Here is a 21,168-nt window from a genome sequence, read left to right on the forward strand (position 1 = left end):
GTCTTTCAGGGAAAACTCTTTGTTAGACTAATCAGAATAATGACTTGGAAAAACACAGATGTGAGTCAGATAAATCTTCCAACACCACATAAATGCAAAAACCTTCTGTACCTAAACATAAGTCAGTTTATTTGTGCTGCACCATCTAAAAGAAGACATGATAATCACAGGAAAATATATGGATTATCAATGTAGTCTATTCTAGTGTGGAGGGCCAGAGTAAATGCTGTATTGGGCCGCATATGGCCCCCGGGCCGTAGTTTGTCCTCCCCAGCTCCAGACCAATGTGACTTACTTTTCTCCACCAAAGTGCTTTTTTTTTTTTAAAGTAAAGACAAGATAGACCTTGACTTTTGAAAAAAAATCTTAAATATTTCTCAGCATCAAAATGGAAAAACGTTCTTGAACTTAAACTTAAAATATTACATTTTGTCCTTAGACCAGCTTTAAAGAAACACATCGTGCTTTAAAAATTTGTTGTGTTCCCTACATATTTAATTTTGGTGTGACATAACTTACACACCCCATGACTATTATCCATTTTTGACACTTAAAGTCTCTTTAAGTGAAGTTGGGGTCGGTCGGATGACCTGATCTTGAAGGTCAGCCATGTTTGTGCGCTCTTCAAAAATGTCAGAATGAAGAACGCTTCGCATTTAGCTCCGCTTCTTACTTTTACTTAAAAATCCTACACATTCTAAATTCATTAAATGATTCCAAATTTGTAAAGATCTAAAATATATTTTTTTCACCCCACCACAACTATTTACTTGGCAAATAAATGTTAAAATGAAAACAAATCAACTGTTATTCTACACATTAGCACAAACAAAATGCAGTTAGCATACATCCTCAGTGCTTTAGCTCAAAACATTTCGTTCTACTAAGAACAAAGTGGAGCAAACATTTAATCTTTGCTCTTTCACCTTAATGGTGTCATTGTCCATCAGTAACCTCATTATTGTGAAATTGTTTCCTTTATTGATCTGAAGGGCTGTAAAAACCTGTTTTTGCATATCGTATGGGAATATAAGGTCAAAACACTTACAGCTTCAAAGATAACGTCTGATTGCATGTAGCTTCAACTGGTATCTTGATGGTTGGCAGGATGTGGTTGTGGCGCTTGATCGCGTCTTGTGATCTAAAATGCCAATTTCTGTATTTTTTTTCAACTTAAAAATGCAGTCTTTACATCTAAAGCTAGCATTTGTCTAATGTTTTAACAGCAAGTAATTTTAATTGCATGTTTTTTAATGACTTTATTCTTGTACAAACTAACTTTCCCACACAAGAACACCACATCTATGATGGAACTTCTGCAAAGACGAGGTGAATTGCACAAAATGTGACGCCCCACCCCCCTTTTCTCTTGAGTATCTTATTCTCATGATCATATTTGACTCTTTTACGGAACTGTAAACAGCTTATTTTCTATTAAACACAACCACTGAGTTTGACTCTTCACAGAAATTGGTTATAAGGTTACCACATTCAGAGTTTTCTGAGATAGCTCTCTCTATCACTTCCAATGTATTTCTACAAACATATCAGAATGTCCTTTAAAACTCTATTTTGATCATTTAAGTTTATGTAACTTGTTATTCCATCCAATAACTAGTTTTGTGAAGTGTGTTAATGATTTATCAGGGGGGGACACACTGTAAAGACTTTGATTTGGAACAAAGATCTTTTCTAAAGTGGTGAACTTTCTGGAAAATTAGCTTTCTGGAAAACAAAGAAAGGTCAAGTCTGTTTAAGTCTGCAAAGTTAAGTGGGTGTGTGTGTGTGGTGTGGGAGGGGGGTGTTTTTGGTTGTAGTTTTCCAGATAATCCAGAAAACTCTCCTCTTAGGTCTGGGACTTGCTGCTGAAAGATCCTTGAAGAGTAAAATCCAAGATCACAGCATAGTAAAGCCCAACTCCTGCTTCGGCTTGCAGATGTTGTAGACTTTGATCACATGATCTCTGAATCTGCTCGTTGTGGGTCAATTATGCAGACACGCATTTCCTAACAAGAGCACACATTACTAAGCAAAGTTGAATGAAGTCACCCTGCATCCCGTTATCAGATAAACAAACCGGTACAACTGCAAAGCTTTGATTCTTTTGAAGAATTTTTTTACATCCTCTCCGTCATTCTGCTCACCTGGCAGGTGTGGGCCAGTATATGTGGCTTGAACCAGGGTGGGTGGACTTACAGTAAAATCAATGCCAAAATAGCTTCAAAGAGGGAAAATACTGATGTAAATGTAATGCTGAGTGACGCTCAATAAATGAGGTCTTGTCAAAGAAAAGGTAAATGAATTATGACAAAAAGACAGTCGAGAATATGACGACTCCGACGGCCGACATGCTGAGTCAGCAGTCTTCCTGACTTATTTTATGTTTGGCCAAAGTTCCTATTCCCTTTTGTGTTTTTGTTTAAACCAGCACATTATTTGTTGTTCCCTTTTGCTATTCAGGACACAGTTTCTTTGCTTTCCTTAAACTGTTCCTTTTTCTCACTGGTGTCCAGTTTTTGTTATGGTTCCATATTTGGTTTTCCTCCCAGACTCAACCCAGCTCTGACCATTGGGGCGGTAAAACAGCCAAATCCCATGTTGGGCTCTTGGTGCTGCTACGGTACTGTTGGGTCAACGCGGGGTCCACCCTGAACAGGTTGCCAGTCTGTTGCAGAACCACACCCTCACATGCGGAATTTCGGAGGCACTAGGGGCAATTTGGAGACACCAGTTGACCTGTGACGCATGTTTTTGGTCTGTGGGAGGAAGCGGTTGTACCCAGAGAACATTCCGGCATGCATCAGGTTAACATGCAAACTTCATACTGGAAGGTCCCTGTTGGTATTTGAACCAGGTCCTTGTTGTGAGACCAGAGTGCTAACCTCTACACCACCGTTACATATTCATGTTAAAATTGCTCAAACTTTTTATGCATTTTATGACTTCATTTTTTTTGGAACTCAGGCACATCCCTTTCTCTTAAGAGGCTGTTTCATGTTCCTCTCAAAAATTAACCTACAGTAAAAATTCAGAGGAACTACTAAGAAAAACCAAGAAGGACTTCCTGTTCACGAGTGAACAGTAACGCTTGTAGGCTTTTTATTTAAACAAATGTTTATAAAAAAAAGGCATCCCATTTAGTTTTGGTGTTCTGCAGGGTTTCAACTAGGACCACTTAAGTTTACAAAGTCTGATTTAAAATTCCGTCATTTTAAAAGTTAAATTGAAGCTTCATGAGCTGGTTTATAACGTTCAACGAGTATGAATTTTTGAGAAAAAAAGTAATTAACCCATAAGAATCCATAGTGACATCAGTGTAACAAAAAAAAAAAAAAACATCAGAATTGTTATCTGTGGTCAACTTGGTTTGTGGAATTCTCCACATAATTTTATTTTTAAGGAAAATTGGGATTGAGTCGTTTTGGGTTGAATACAAAAAAAAAAAGTCTGAAATAAAGTGTGAGAATACCAAAGTCAGTTTGTTTCAAAATGTAATTGAAGAGTTTTATAAAAGTTACTTTTTTCAGGGAAGGTAATACACTGAAGGTGTTAAAAACAGTCATTACACAGAAACTATCAGATAAGATGCATGTCTGACGAAGGAATGAACACCTCATAGTCTTTGTTTACAGCTTGTTTGGCACGTTCAAAACAAGAATTTTCACAGGATACCATAATTACAATGTTGCCTGGTATGTGAAGCAAAATTACATGTTTAAACGAAGTTTAAGACTAAACCAATCATACTTTTTTTTCGTCTCTTAATAGCAGCAAACCCTAATAAATAGTTTATTTGACTTTGAATCCTATCTGTAGCGTCTCTGAACTGCTCTCAGGTTAGCAGCAGCCTCTGCAGCAGCAGCATTGCAGGTTACCCCGGAACCACGTGCACTGCAGATTACAGGGCTGGGGTTAGTGAGCATTGCCACATGTTGAGATGTTGAAGCAAGCACGGCGCAGCTGCCCCGCAGATCTGCAGCAGACTCTAATGGGGACGTAGAAGCGGGTTATCGGCCCTCAACATCTGAGCAGTCATTGCATAAACTGCTGAGAAGAAACATTGATCAAAGAAGATTAACCAACACCCTCATACACTTCAGGGCTGAGACGTTTTGGCAGACCAGTTTGTCTTGCGTCAGTGTGGTATTTTTAGAAGACCAGACGCTTGACCCATGAAGAAGATAAAAAATGTTACTGTACTTTAAATGTCAGTAATGGAGAATCTCACGTTTTAAGCAGCTCTAAACAAGCAGTTCAAAGGGTAAAACAGGATGAAAAGAGGAAACTAAGATTAAAGAAACCAATTGATCTGATCTCAAACTCTGGACACACTTCTCTGAACCTGACGGGTGACGTTTTGATGTCACTGCTTGCGTCAGACAGAGGTCCAAAGAACAACCTGTCTGTCTCTGGAAGAGATGCCACCGGCTGTCGGGCACTTTCAGTTCTTGTTAACCAGGTAATGAATAGCCGGTGTAACCTCCACCTGGCTGAGACAAACCAACTTTTTCATTTTATATTTGAGGATCAGTAAAAACAAAAAAAAATTCTTAACGGAAATGCTTGAGTTCAAAATTTCTATATCTAATTAGTACCACCTTAGCTATAATAAATGAATGAACATTGACATTAAATATTCCACAAAGGCACCAAAATGGGGAGTAGGGTAAAGGTTAACACATCACTAAATAAACGAATTAAATTAAACAAATGTGGAAGTTTACTTTCTACTTTACTCTCTTCTTTCGATTTTTTGTCAAGTTATTTCCTCATCCCTAAGAATAAAAAAACTTCTACTCTCAATTTATCTTTTAGTTTTTTGTTTGAATTGTTTCAACTTTTTATAAAGAAAACAAAAAGGCCATTCGTCCACGGCCGTATATAGGCATGGGCAAGGGGGGGCATGGCCCCTCCTGAATGCCCACCATTATGTGCAAAATCCTCCATTTGCTAAAGAAATAAAACTCACAAAAAAACTCCACCCAAAATAAATAAATAACAAAAAATATAATATAAATGGAGAAATAGACAGAGAACCTTCAGAAGGTCATTTCAGGAAGAGCATTCAATATAAAACTTAACAGACTTATCAAATAGATCAAAAGAAAAGGTGGATAAATTAATTTATATGATGCAAACATGGTTTTCTATGCATTTGTTTTTAGGGCCAAACTCTCAGCACCCCCAGAATTGCCCCTCCCCTGATATTCTACCTGCACCCAATTTTTAGGACTTTCTAGGACTTCATCTCCCAGCAACCCAATCCCACAGTTCTTGGATGTCGCTCAGCTGACTCTCATTTGCCAATCACCCACAGGAAACGTAAGCACTGCACAGAGCCTGACTCAGTGCGAAGTATTGTTTGTGCCGAGCGTTTCATCCTGACCTGATCTCCTGTTCACCTGATCATGCTTCGTCTTTGATTTGGCTTATTTGCCGCCTGCCCTGACCCTGGTTTGGATTTTGACCACTCTGGTTTCTCTCTGATGCTCCCATGCTTGTTGCTGACTTATGTGTGCCTGATCCTGATTTCATCATCCTCTCTTGGATTCATTCATAACGAACAGCAGACGACCTTCCACATGATGGAACAAACCACTTTGCCTTCTGACAAATGGCTGTCCGTTAGCATTGGCTAACAAGTGACATATTTAAGGACATTGATGTATTTACCTATGTCAATCTAAAAAAAGAATCCCCTGAAAAACAAGAAGAGGCTAATGTGAATTTTGCACTGTGTGTGGTATTTTAAATAGTGTTAGAAATATATTGTAAATAATGTCTTTGAAGCAGACGTTTAACATTTCCCATGATGAAAATGATATTGTTGTCAGGAAGCAAACCCACAATAGTTATTCTTACTCTAAGGGTGTACCTCCATTCAGAATCTGACCTCTATTTTGAAATGTGATGTTCACGCATGTAAATAGTTTGGTCGGTGAAGGTTGCATTACACCGTCACGTGGTCTCTGTAGGAACAGTACATGAAGTTCACGAATGTGTGGCGGCGAGCAATTTTCCACATGACGTAACAAATCACTTTGACAACACCTGACACCACTGTTGTAGTGCGATGTTTTCATCCTTTGTATGTTGACCTTAACTACTGCTGTGTGTGCGGCCAGTGCTGTGCTGACCCCCAGTGTAACTAGTTAAATGGTGCGTGAGACGAACAGCTGTTGTTTGAGTCAAATGTGTGTTCATAATAAGAGGAATGAGAAATAAATGTGAAGGAAAAGAGACCAAAAAAGAAAGGGATAAATTATATCGATTGAGATTAAAAATGATAGAAAACTGTGTTTTATTTGATGTGTTTTAGAGTGTAAAATGTCAAAGTCTCACCAAACAGTAGATTTTACTTCATGTTTTATGTAACTGGACAGATTTTGTGTGTAAAAGTTGAAAAAAGTAAAAAATGAATATCTTTTTTAGCTAATAGTTCCACCTCTCACCAGAAAAAAATGTTTTAGTAGTCGTTTCTATACAGATCTGACTCATTTTTATTTATAGATCAACAAAAACAGGTTTGCTTGAAGCTGCTGAGTGTATTATGTATGGAAAAACACAGGAAAAAGCCACAGAAAGCAAGAAATAATCTTCCAGTAACCTTCAAAGTACTGTCTGTTCTCTAAAGCTTCTAACAGACAGGGAGTGCTTTGATAATAAAATGATAAAACGCAGAAAACTTAAAAATAGATAAACATTTTAAAATGCACAAAAAATGTGGTGTAATAAGAAGAATGTTTATTACATGTAGAAAAATAAGTCAAAAATTCATCTATTTTGAAAAGAATCTTTAAATAAGCAAAATAAATCTGACAATAGTGTAAAAAAATGGTATTACCAGGAAATAATACTAAACAAAAAAAAAAAATTTAGTCACTAAGACGTGTTTTCTTGACCGGAAAAGTTCAATGGTCCAGACCGAGTCCTGAACCTTCTGTTTGGTCTGTATTCAGACTGACTAAAAATAAAGAATAATTGAGGTTTCAAGCTTTGCAATTCTTGTTGGTATAGTTCACTTATTCAAATGTTATATTTTGCTGACCAATTTTGAACGTTTCTATCAAAGTCAGGTACAACAGTTTTACTTACTTTTACTTACTTAGACGGTTGCTAATTTTCTGTATCCAGGAGATACAGAAACTCATTGAAATATGGTTGGATGAATGCAGGCTCATAAAAACAACTTTTAATGTGATACACATTACTTCTGACACTGTTATCCTGACAATCTGTCATTAACATATCAGCGAACCTCCTCAGCAACCATCTGGCAGCATGCCTCCATCGTACCAAAGCAGCAGCAAAAAGTGTTGTACCTGACTTTCATTGGTCTGCGAAATAAAAAGTTTGAATAAGTAATAAATCCTGGCAAGGATTTGCAAAGTGAAACACCTCCATCTTTCTCTTTTTGTTTGGACCCGCCCTTGTAACTGGTGGTCAATGACTGAAGAGATTTTTAGTCACATGATTTTTGTTTACAAGTTTTGGTCCGGGAAACGCTATTCTGCTTGACTACAGTCTGAATACGACCAAACACAAGGCAATTATTTGGCTGCTGGAAAATGTACTTAATATTATTATTATTATTATTATTTGCAAAATAGAAAATAAGACAATTTTTCTTGTAAAGTGAGTCTTGTTAGCTTCTTAAGATTCAGGTTCTTCAGCACACCGTTCAGGCTGAAGGATTCTTCTCTTTGTCATAACACACTACAAAGGCTAAATCTCCGGGTTCAAGGAGGCCGCCGCTTCTCAGAGTGTTGGAAAAAGTTGGCAGCCCTCCTGCTCCTTTATCAGGAGAAAATGTGTTTGTTGCTGAGTTGAAGGTGGCCCGGTCTGTCTGACTGTCTGTCTGGCTGACTCCTCCCCCACACACCTGTAAACTCAGTGACCCCAGACCTCCATGCTGGCTTTAATAACGGTTGTGACTGACTGCAGGACTAGCCCCTTTATTCTTATTTTTGGAGCATTTAATCAGAAATGATCCAACATGAACACTTCCACTGAAGCTCCAAATCTGTAACCGGTAACAAATAAATGTGATTAGAGACATGGCAACCTTTTATCTCTATGGGAAAATGACTTCGTTTATTTTGAGTTGCTGGATATCAGTTGAGGAAAAATAGAAGTCAAAACCGACTCAGGAAATTGGATAATCTTTTAATTAAAATATTTAATTCTGTATTTCACGTCAACACACTTCTATATAAATCGTATTTAGTAAAATAGGACTATGGTACCAGATGAGGCAAGATGTTATTTTACTAACAAAGATTGACCTAATGTCCTCAGTGGCTCCAGATGAGGAGCAGCAGTATCCGACCAATTATAGCCTTGAGAACATTCACCAGAGAGTCAAAAAGAGCTTGATTGGAACAGTTGGTTTCTCCCAATGATGAGGGATCGTGCCACTACAGACTCTACTAACACAACAAGCCAAAATCCAATTTTATTCCCAAGAGATTCACTAGAATTATCATCATCGGACTAAGAATCATACACCTTACTTGGAATAGGCCCTGAAAAATAAAAGGATAGAAGACCCACTCAGAAAATTGTGTTTTTAACATGTTGTGGCATTTCTGAGTATTTCTTGATTGAGATTGTTGTGAATCACGAGCAGCTTGTATTTGTTATGTAGAAAATATTCTGGGTGGACCACAAGCTCTCTGCTCCACTCTATAGAAAAATAGATCCATGTACGTCTTTGTTTTCTTCGCTGGAGCTGGGATCTATAGATCAAAACTGTAGCTCCAATATTGCTCATGACTTTTGTTGCACTGCTAATGTTAGGTGGAAGTATGAAGGGCTATAAGCTGGATGTCTGCAGATACTATGTCCTAGAAACAACACATTTAAGAAAAAAAATTGCTAAAAATGGAATAATCTCAATTAGAAAGACCACTGGGAATGTGTGTAAAATTGCTCAAGAGACTATTGGAGTGTGTCTTTAGGGTCATAATTTCAGATGGAGCTTATCTAAAATATGATTTAAAACACTACAACCATCCATTTTCAATGAAAAGCTAATCATCATAAAATCTATATTTAGGAGAAACCCAGAAGCAGATGGCGTTTACAAGCTCAGTTCTGCACTGACTTCAGATAACTCCATGGTAACCCTCATGGTTTCCATTGTTTCAGATTTTTCTGCTTTTGTCTCAAGTCTCTTCCAGGATCTGTTTATTTCTGCACTGAAGGAAAAGATGAAATTAATTTGTTGGATCCTAAAGGCCAACAACAATTTTTGAGTGGCTTTGAGACAGTTTTTTTATGGAGGGGTGTCAAACTCAATCTCACAGGGGGCCAAAATCCAAAACACACCTTAGGATAATTATTTATTGAACACACTAAAACAATGTTTTTAAAACTTTTAAAAATGTAATTTTTTAACATAATTATGAATGATAGAAAGGCAGGAATATTATTCCAGAATAAATCAACTTAAACCTTAAATAACTTTCAATATTTTACTCTCCATATAAATATATTTTGTCAAAATTATACGAGTTAGAAATAAACGCAAGATAACATCGGACCATTAATAACAATTAAATAAAATCATCTGGAGGGCCGGAAAGAATTACCTGAAGGGCCGGATCCGGCCCCCGGGTCCTTGACTTTGACAGATGTGCCCTAAAAGGACATCGAAGGAAAAAAATAGTAGGAAAAGAAATTATGTTATTCTTTAAAAAAAAGTATTTTTGGTTATGATCTGGTGCGCAGTGCACATGTTAGCAGTACGCACCAGATAGTAACCAGTTTTTTCTTGTACTTCTATTTTTTTTTATGTCACTTTATGGCCTCCCCCCCCAAAAAAAGAAGTAAAATTAAAAAGTGTTTCTCAAAATTAAATTGAAGTTAAATAAAAAATTCTGGTTCCTAGCTTGTCTGAACCAGTTAGTAACTAGGAAACATTTTGTTTACTCCAATTTTTTGACTAAAAAATTTTTTACCTCAATTTTAGGAAAAAAAAGTCATTTTTACTTTAAATTGTAAAAAAACAAAAAAAAACAAAAAAAAAAAACTTTTTTTCAGTCAATATCTGGTGCACACCAGTTAGTAGCCAGAAAAAAAACAAAATTTTTTAGAAACTTTTTTTAATTTTTTTTTTTTTACTTTAATGTCCCTTTTGGAGTTCCGTAGTTTTCAAAAAGATAGTTTGAAAATACAAATATGTGGCCAACAGAAAGGCTGTTCGGTTGAACAAGCGAGACACAGAGCTGGGATTGTGGGGGTGTTGGAGGAGAAAAGACAAAGAACAACATGAATCTTGCTTCAGTTCTTTAAAAGACTGCTTTAAACACACCATGTTACTTTGATTTGTTACTTCCTTTTATTTGAAATTCTCTTACTTTTTCACATCTGTGGCCCATTAGATAATTGCTCCTCATTTAGATTTTTTTCTGCATTTTTTCTCCCTCTACATGTAAATGATTCTTTTGTCCTGTAATCTTTATCAACATCACAAATCTTTACTCCTTGAGGGTCAGAAGTCGCCGTCCTTGTTTTTGGTATTTTTATTTGCTCTTTGGAAACTTCTTCATCTACTTATTCACTGACAGATTTGTGTCCTGAATCCTTAAAAAAACTGTTCCCATTTCAACCCTTTCACTTTTTTCAGTTTACTGCAGGAGCTGAATCTGAATGACAGCTGCTTCCATCTCTGTGACCCAGTTTGATGACTTGCCACGTCTCACATTGGTCTGAGGAGGAAATAATGTAAAAAAATAAAATTTGAGGACCTTTTTATCCTTTGTCTCAATGCAAATATGAAAATGTAAAGTTCAGGAGGAACAAAAACATCAAAAGGCTTCCCTTCATGTCGGTTTTGGATTCCACCCCCTGATCACATCATCAACACCTCACATGTGAAAGCTGAGCTCCTGATTGGTTCTTGTCACTCAAACATTGAACTCTGGAAACATCAGCTGGGAAAATTTCACTTCTGATAGGATATCACGCTGCAACCGATGCTCAAATTGAGCTGCAGAACCTCTTACTGTGTTTGTACCGCGACTGCGTTCAATGTGAACGCAGCTTATTTGCTGTTGCAACTTGGCTGCCTTCTGTTTTTATTCTCCAATCGTACTAACATTTGTTCACTCTGATTCTCCACCAATTGAAGCATGATTACGCAAGACATTTAAAGGTTATTTAGTGGGTTTGGCAACACGATGAACCAGTGCTTCACTGATTCTAGTAACTTCATTTGGATTTAATGTCATCACAGTGCTGCAAGACCTTGATGGGCTTGACTTGAATGACTTACCAAACGGATGTCAAGTCTGGAGTTGTTTGGATGTGGAATATTGAGTATTGAATCATCAGTCAATTCAGGGTTTGTTTTTACAGAGACAGGAACAGACTGATGGAACCGAATATGAAGTTTCTGGAGACACGAAACAACACAAGGAAGTCCATTCAGGATTTAACCAAGGGAGAGACAATTTCTTAATAGAATTGTTCAAATGGCCGAGCCGTAAAGTGCTACTGGATGTTGTCTGTGACTGCTTCCAAACTCCCAAAGACTCCAAGCAAAGGAATAACTTGGGGGTTAAATCCCCAAAGTTCTTTGAGATTACAGCTGTAATCTGTGCAACCTCTTCTTTGAGGGTTAGATCCCTCAAATATTAACCTTCTTATTTTGCAAAAACTGCTTAAGAAAAGGTTATTTTGTGTGGATTACTAACATTCCAGTCTGCCTAAATGAAGAGCAGCAACGGTCCACAGAAATCTAATTGAAATCCAGCAGAAGCTCTCAATCAGGTCAATGAAAATTGTGTTACTGGTGTTTTTAACAGGTTCTTGTGGCATTTTTCTCTTGATGGAGGACATGTATTGTGAAAATTATGATTAAAAGTGGTGCTACAACTGCTCCATGCTGGTGTATCCACTTAAGGACCAATAGATCCATGTACGTCTTAGTTTTTCTTGTCTGAGCCTGCATCTGGATCAAAACTTTACGTATGGATAGCTCCAATATTGCTCGCCATTTTTGTTCCACCACTAATGTTAGATTGGGGGGTTTTAGGGACTATAACTGGCATCAACAAAGACAGACGGATGACGTCAACAGACCAGCTCCACGTCTCTCATTAGGATCCCAGTTTGCTGTTTTCATTGGAAGAAAGTTTGTTGTAGTTTGTTGTTGTTGTTGTTTAGTTAAAATGGCCAGTGAGGCCTTGCTGTTAAAGGTTTCAAAGACAAATGTTATAAAGTTTTTATTCTTACTAATGTGTGTTACCTTAATGAATGTCTTAAAATTGAACCATATTCTTAATTTTCTCCTTTTATTTCATGACATTCAAAAAAACATTGTTTTTGTCCCACGGACCGGATCATATTTCGATTTTGGCCCCATGAGTGAATAAGTTTGGGCACTCCTGATGTAAATAAATATGTGACAGGAAGTGGGGGAGGGGTTGCTCCTTGCCAATAGTCCTGCTTACAGCTCAGAGGTGAATTTTCAAGACATTCTGATTCTCAGGTCTTCAGATATTGGTTAGGGACTCTGACACGTCAAAAATTGACATTTTGGGTTTCCCCAGCTCATCGTTTTTTGACGTGCTGGCTGTTCCCATTAAATGTCCCAACCTCTGAACCCATATTGGTCCAATACCGGGATGCGGAGCACACCTGTACCCTGACCCATTACTGGTTTAATACCATATCGCTTTTGGTACCACATCCAGTCCAGCATTGCAGACCCTTAATTTTACTAACAGCCAGCACGTCAAAAACGACGAGTTTTGGACATCCAAAACGTCAGAAAGTGGCGCGAAAGGGTCCTTGGCCAAACTTCAATATGTGACGACTTGGGAATGGGAATGTGTTGGGACTTTTAATGAACTCCTGCCACTCTACAGAAACTTTGTCCCAGAAACAAAACTGTTTTTTTATTTTAGCAAAACCTGCGTCATTAAAAGACCACTGAGAAAACTTTTACAATACATCAAAAGATGATCAGATGTTAACCTCATTTTACTAAATTTAGTAAAGATATTGCTATTTTTGGTAGATTTCTGAAATTTCAGCCTGATTAAACTAAGAGCAACATCGGTCCACAGAGCGACTCTTAAGAAATCTTAATAGAGTTGTTCTGTTCTCGTAGACATAAATTTCTCAGAATGTCTCTTTTAACTGTCAAACTTCCTCTTACAGACAACAATGACGTTGTAGTTTGCAGCGATGCACGTTCGATTTAGTAAGACGTGCAGAAACTAACAGAAAACGCAGTTATTTGAAGATATAGATCAGTCTTCAGAAAATATTTACAATGCCTGTCAGTTTTATCAATTTTAAATAAGAAAAACACAACTCTTAACAGTAATACTTGGGTATTCCTAGTACCTAAATACCTTGCAAGTCCTTTGCATTCCCTCAATTATTTACAATTCCAAATGTATAAGTTGTGTTAGGACCCTGTAGGAGCCTCATTACTGAATGTATGTTTTTGACAACATGATACACAAAAGTCATACTTTTTTATTTTTGACATTTTGTGCGTGAACATACTTCTTAACACGTTTAGACTGGCTCTTTGGAGAGTTTGTATTCATAAATGTCAGGATGAAATGAGCTGTAAAAGTTGAATGCTTATTAACAGTTGAAATGAAGCCATCCATTCAGGATAACACATCAGCCTCAGACTCTACAAACTGACATCACCCAATAAACCAGCCTTTTACAACAGGCTTCAGCCCTCAGGCGTAACGATTATTCGCTTCTCAGGTTCCTCTGCTCAGGAAGCCGAGTCTGACAACAAAACTTCACGGTGTCAAATTGAGATGTATCACTTCCTATTTTGTGTATTCTGACGCTGCTGGTTTTAAATTAACATACAGTCTGTCGTTATTTGTGTGTCTGAGCTGATTCAAAACCGCTGGGAAACAGTTTATGGAAATGATCTAATTTGGAGTTTTATAGCTACCAAAATATTAATTCACATGTATTTCTTAGGGCTTTCTGGGGGTGATAGGTCATAGTGAACACAAATACCACACATAAGTGTGAGTATGGGGGAAGTAGGTGAGACACAGGTGGATTTTTGACCTCCCCAAACTCCTAAGCACTAACCAAATGGGGCTGTGTGAGTCTGTCACATGTTAATGCTCCTCTTCTCCTCCTCCACAGGTACAGGCGTTTGTCAATCAATAAAAGATTGCCGTAGATGTCATAAGGACAGTTCCTGTGATGTTATTCCTTGGGGGATATCTGATTGTCATCCATCCATCCATCCATCCATCTTCTTGGCCGCTTCTTCCCTTTTGGGGTCGCGGGGGTGCCGGAGCCTATCCTGGCTACTGAAGGGCGAAGGCGGGGTACACCCTGGACAGGTCGCCAGTCCGTCGCAGGGCCTCAATCACACACACATCCACTCTCACATTCACACCTAGGGGCAATTTAGAGTCACCAATCAACCTATGAGGCATGTTTCTGGACGGTGGGAGGAAGCCGGAGTCGCCGGTGAAAACCCACGCATGCACGGGGAGAACATGCAAACTTCACACAGAAAGGTCCCAGCCGGGAGTCGAACCGGGGCCTTCTCGCTGTGAGGCAAGAGCGCTAACCACTGCGCCACCGTGCAGCCCTATCTGATCGTCAGAAATGAGAAAATTAAACAGAGTGTAGTTTTTGTGGGAATTTAACAGGTGTCCTATGGGAGCCTACTGATTATGGGCAGTATTTGGGCACGGTCAGTAGGGCCCTGTACTCACACCTCACTACGACTACAGTGTGGCGTCAGGGCCCCGCATGACATAAGTGGGTGCAATTTACTTAATCCTTACAAATACTTCCCGATACATTTACCTCACATTTACCATTGGTACGTTCCATTTTCATGACGTCCCTTACAATAGCTGTACAAGCCTCAAGGGAACTGCAGGACACACCTCCCCTTAAGGGGAGGGACGCTCCCCTTAAGATGTAGCCACTCCTCTTTATGACTCTCCACGGGATTGGACAACCCAAAACATCCGTACAGTTCAACCCACAACGCAAATTCATGAGACTAATGCTTTCAAGTCCCACTCCACCTATATTTATTTATAAAACTATTACCAGGGGTCTTTTAATTATGATTATGCAGTTTTTAGCCAAAATAAAATAAAAAAAAACATTTTTCAAGACATATTTTCTGTAAAGCAGAAGGAGTTCATGGAAATTCGCCTCTGGGTTGTGGGTGAGAAGAAGTTCCAGCTGCCCTTTGTTTACACTCTTTCCCGCTAGCTTATATCCTCTCACAAGCTCAAGCTAGCATTAGCGTACCAAAAGAAGCGGTGAACGATATCGGAGCTATTCAGCGGTACAGTTTTGAGCCAGATTTCAGCTCAGACGAGGAAAACAAAGACGTTAATGGATCTACTTGACTGCAAGTGGATGCATCAGAATGGTAGAGGAGACTTTGACCCGATCATTGCTGCGTCGCAAACCCAAACTTTTTTAAACTGCTGGTTTTCATCACAATTTAGATAAAGAAAACTGAGAAAGTTGTCCTCCATCGTGAAAGAAAATGCCACAAGAACATGTAAAAATAAATAAATAAATAAATAAATAAAAAAACATGTCCAGCCATTTTAATTTAAGCCTGCTTACAGGGTAACTAAACCCTAAATCAACTTTTTTGGCTGTTTATCTCTATAAATGGGGCTTTAGAAGTGGTCCTGGACAAAATTTTGACAATTCAAAATAAACTTGTATAGTTCTAAAAAATAATGTTTTGAATCTGTCTTTGTGCTGCCCCCTACAGGTTGAATCAAGTATTACATTTACATTTTGTGACTGGTCACACCACTAAGGTCCCACGCCCTGATCTGCAGTTCCAGTAATGACAACCTTTTCCCAAGCCCCACCCCTCTGACTGGATTTTCAAATTTCAGCTAAGGGTGGAGTCAGTCTCCAACTGTTCCTGTTTGGTTACCCTTTAAATATATAAATATATCTTCTGTTTTATTAAATAATTAAATGTTTGATCTTAGAGGAAGTAAACTGGATTTATAATTTCTCTAAGTTGAACCAACACATTCTCGTTCCCAAGTCGTCATATATTGAGGCAACGTTAGGACTCATCAGCGTCACCCTAGCCTAGGGTTGGGTACTGCATCTGGAACCGATCCACGTTCGGTGCCTGGATGTTAAGGTTAGGATACTGGTGCAATCCATGTTCCAGTGCCAGAATGGTACCGGTTTCCGGCTTGGAGAATGGGGAGCTTTGATTTAATTGGAACATCCAGCACGTCACAAAACGTCGAATTTTGACGCGGAGGGTCATCAACCATGTATCAATATGTGGTGACTTTAGAATGAGAATGTGCTGGGTGAACATAGAACCTCTCTGAAGGCTTTCTGTTCAGACTGTTCGTGACAGTGTTCTGCATGGAAAACTTTTATGACTTTCTTCACACAATTAGCTCTAGTAAACAACAGCCTTCAGCTTTACGGTGAATTTAATGATGGATTTAAGAAAAGTATGTCATTAAATCTACAAGATTATTAGTGGTTTTTCTAAAAGGGTAATAAACAACATTTTTGCTTTATTTCTGACCTGAAATGTTAAAACCTTTCTGGCTGTGGTAAACGGGTGAGAACTCGGGACTGGGCTCAGTGATTTACTGCTCGCATACACAGAATGTCTGAGACGCAGGTCAATTCTGCTGAACCCCTTTGTAGTGTCGGTGTCAAAGACTGAGACTTTCTCATGAGAATGACTGAGTGAGGCCCGCAGAAGACCTTAAAAAGAAGAAAAAAGCCCTTCCAATGGAAAAACAACCCAAAAAGAAAAAGAGGGGAAAAAACTATAATCTGAAAATGGGATTTATATAATTCTTCCAGATTACATTCTTTGGTGGCCCCTCCATGTTAGAACTGGCACAATAATTTAGTTAAATTTCTCAGACGTCTCTGCATGAAATGAGCTTATAGTCATGTGCACTGTTCGCACTTCAGAGAAGATTAACGGGTATGGTATTTGGTCTTTTAGCATACGTCTGGCATGAAAAAGTGAAAAAAAATACGTCTTTATATATAAATTAGTGTTTTTGTTTCATTCAAGGATCTTTATTATTTCACAACTAGGTGAAACAAAATGGTAAAAATTAAAATAAAATACGATTGAAAATAGAATATTCTAATTTTAAAAATTCACATTATTTATAATGTGATATGGACATTTCTGTCAGATTAAGACAAATTTTAAAATTATTATTATTATTTTTGCAACTTTATAAAATCATGTTTCAATGTCATTCCGTTCTTCCTGAATGTCAAAGCAAACAGCTTCAATTTCATAAAGCTGTCCGACAGGGGAAAGATCACCCCATCATCATCATCCCTGTTTTTCTGCACAACTTTTGAATTATTCCATAAATTTGTTTTTGCACGTTTGCTTTTTCCCCACATATAAAATGGTAAATGGCGTATACTTGTATAGCGCTTTCTACCCTCCTTCGAGGGCCCAAAGGGCTTCACAGTCACAGACCCATTCACCCATTCACACACACATTCACACACTGGTGGTGGCTCCGCTGCCGAACACTGGTGCCAACCTCCCACCAGAGGCAATTCGGGGTTCAGTGTCTTGCCCAAGGACACTTTGACACATGGGTGGGCAAGGCGGAGTCGAACCAGCTCACTTCTGATCAGGAGTCGACCGCCCTACCACTGCACCACGGCCGCCCAATATATAAATATATACATATAAACGTTTTTGTAAACCTCATCGTACTTAGTCTTTTTCTAATATTTTTTTCTGTAAAACTACTGGTGACACATGATTTCCGGATGTTTTAATCTTTTTGTCTTTATCTTTCAGCACCAACCGTTTCCTGTTAATCACTCCGGTGCATATTTCACTTCATGGATCATATTAGGCAATGCCAGAAGGTTTTTTCTTCGCCTCGTTTATCATATTATGCAGATTGTTTAACCGTCACAAGTTAGCTCATGTTTTTGAGTTTATTTTTTTAATGATCTTTCCTAATCACATTTTTTTATGAAAGATTGTGATTATTTATTACAAAACTTGTACTCTCCCCTCCATGTTTTTTCCCTATCTTGTTCTGTCCATCAGTGGAGCAAACAAATAGGAGCTGAAGCTTTCTTGTTTTGCACATATGTTTGTTACAAGAGTTGGTTGTGTAGTTTTGGACACACGTGTAAATTTGGATTAAGCCCTTTTGTATTTGAGGCTAAATTTTATCTTTATTATATTTGTGTGCACAAGGTGGACTTTTATATCAGATTTTGTTTTAATAAATACAAAAAATAATAAATACATTTTCAAAATTTAATGTGCAGATTTTAGAAGACACTGTTATGCATTTATTTAATTAGTTTTTTGCGAACTGTTAGTTTATTTCAGGAAAAACATCAAAATAATTGAGGTTTTTGCTGATTTTACCACATTTTCATCACTTTGATGTAAAGAGTCACTCGGATCAAAACCATGTTTTTAGTGTTTTTAACATGTAATTGTCACATTTTTCTCATAATGGAGGATTAAAACTGAGTTTCTGAATATTTCTTTACTCAAATCATGATGGATTGGGAGCAGACAGAAACACGCGTTTTGAAAAAGCTTGGTTTGTGACACAAGTCCATGGGCGTGCCAGAATCGTGCGTCTCTACTACATTTCTGTTGCATCAACTTAAATTTGCAGACAAACAGATACATCTTAATTTTCCTGGTCTGGGCTTCCATTAGGCTCAGAAATGTACAGCGTAGCTTCTTTTAGCTACGCTAATGTTAGCTTGGGCTCGTGAGGTGCTATAAGCTAGCAGGAGACAGTGTAAGCAAGGGGTTGATGGGAAATTAGCTGAGGCTAACTTCTGCACCAACAGTCCCGCCCACTATCCAGACGCAAATTCTAATGAACTCCTGCCGCTCTGGAGAAAATATGTCTTAAAAACAACAATCTTTTTGATTGTGGCTTAAACTGCACAATCATAACTGAAAAAAAGACAAACTGGGAACGATTTTACAATAGAGAAAAATGTTGGCAGGTCATTATTTATTTTTTGCATCTATTTTTATTCTCATCTTTGTCTTCAGTGGAATGATCAGGTGTGATCGTTGTAAGGCAGATAATCCAGGGGACAACACACACAGAACGGCTCTCTTTGAATGCCGACCCAGGGTGACTCATGTTCGTGATAACAGGCAAACATAAGCCTTCGATGTGAAGCCATTTGTTTAAGAAAGTGTGACTCAGAAACATTACAAATAGTTACAATCGTTGCATAAAACATGTCATCTTTACAGTAAATGGAAGACGTTGTTGTGTCAGGTCGTTACTTCAGGCAAGAACGATCTACCTCACCATATTCTACTGAGCCGCGGCTGAAGAAGCCTCTGACTGAAGAAACCTTGTTGTTTCAACAGTAGTATTTTCTACAAAGGGGTGTGTTTGTCGTGTTCTGCACTTTGTGCAATAATTGTCTTTCACAATGAGCTGCAGAGACTTTTGATCTATCCACAGGAGAGATTCAGCCTCCTTTGTTAAATTAGATAATTCAGTTAATCCTAAACCACAAAACTGTGGAAGATTTGCATCATACCAGGAAATCCTGAAAAGATCTTACCTTCAAAAGGAGCACAGTCTGCTCTGTAATTTGTTTTAAACACCCACAATGTTGTTCTTCCAGTCCTTAGTCGCTCAGGTGATTGTGCAGGTTCGTCTCCACCTTTTTTCCCAGATGCTCAGTATATTCTTTGCTTTGGTTACACTAAACGCTCAGTCGGTTGGTCTCTGTTGTTTTTTGTTTGACAGATTTACGAGCTCACAAACTCTGGACCAAACAAGCAAACCTTGGTCTGATTGTAGGGTAGTTTTAAGGGAATTCTGGTGTGGTTCAATGGGAGTATGACTCTCCAGCATAACCAAGAGGAGAAACGAGTCAATTAGTTTCTGAAGGACTATGCATTTTGAAAAAAAAGTAATCAGCTTAAAGCTGGAATTCACGTTTGATGAATGGTTAAAAACATGTTGCCACTGAAGAGCCAAAGCTACACAGAGATGACTTTGTTTAGGCCTTTGTCACGACTCCCCTTATGCGTAGATATAGATATATATATGCAGACAAAAAGTTGTCAGATCTGTACGGGGTGGACTGATGGCTCACAGGAAATATCAAACTTATACACACAAGGTTGAAGTAGGTGAGATGCAGGTGCGTCATACAAATTTTTCATTTTTACAACCCCCCCAAAATCCTTTGCACTGCACAAGGAGCCCATTAGTGCTGTTCTAGTGATATCTGTGACTGCTAAAATTTAGAAATTTACACAGAGTGTGTGGTCATCCAACAGACACTTGTGCATCACTTACAAACCCAATGCATGCAGGATTTACACGTGGTCAGGAAGGAGCCCTAGGCTAATGCCTAGCACATGGTGTAAGGGCAACACCATACAAATACTTCACGAAACCCTTACCACATATATGACAATTGCACGTTCCATTTTCATGACGTCCCTTAAGGTGGAATGCGAGCCTAAAGGGAACTACGAACACCTGTGCTCCCTTTAAGATGGAGCTGATCCTGTCTACGAACCTCCATGGGCCCAGACAACCCAAAAACCCTCCGTAGGTGTGCAAGTGGCTCAGGGTGTATTCAGACTGAACACATTTGGTTTGCGTTAAGTGAACCAGAGTTTGTTTCCCCTGAATATTCAATGCAAATGTTCAGTCTGAATACACCCGAGTGGACCCTGGACCGGGACCAGGAACATTCTCTAACCCATATTTGAAGGTTTTTATCAAACAGGAAAAATGGTTAGAATGTGTGAAGCTCTCCTAGGTATGTTGATGTTGGGAGTGGGGTCATCCCAACCCCACAAGCCAGTGCTGAACCATTTTTTTTTCTTAATAATTATTGATTTTCACAGGTGTCTGTGGCAGACATGATATTCTGTCCTCCTTAATCCTCATTCGTCATGGGATGGATCACACATCAATGTAAGGCTTGGGTCATCTGGACCCCATAAGATAGCACAGGGGTTAACACAGGTGAAAATGCTTCTTTCTTGCTTTTCTGTGTCTTGTTATCCAGGATGCTGTGACGTCATCCTAAAATCTACCTTGAAGTTCCTTAATAGAATTAAGATAAAAACAATACCATAACACCACCAGAATGAGACCCACCAACTCAATTAAATGT

This window comes from Oryzias melastigma, linkage group LG9 (assembly GCF_002922805.2).
Source record: "Oryzias melastigma strain HK-1 linkage group LG9, ASM292280v2, whole genome shotgun sequence".
Classification (NCBI taxonomy): domain Eukaryota; kingdom Metazoa; phylum Chordata; class Actinopteri; order Beloniformes; family Adrianichthyidae; genus Oryzias; species Oryzias melastigma.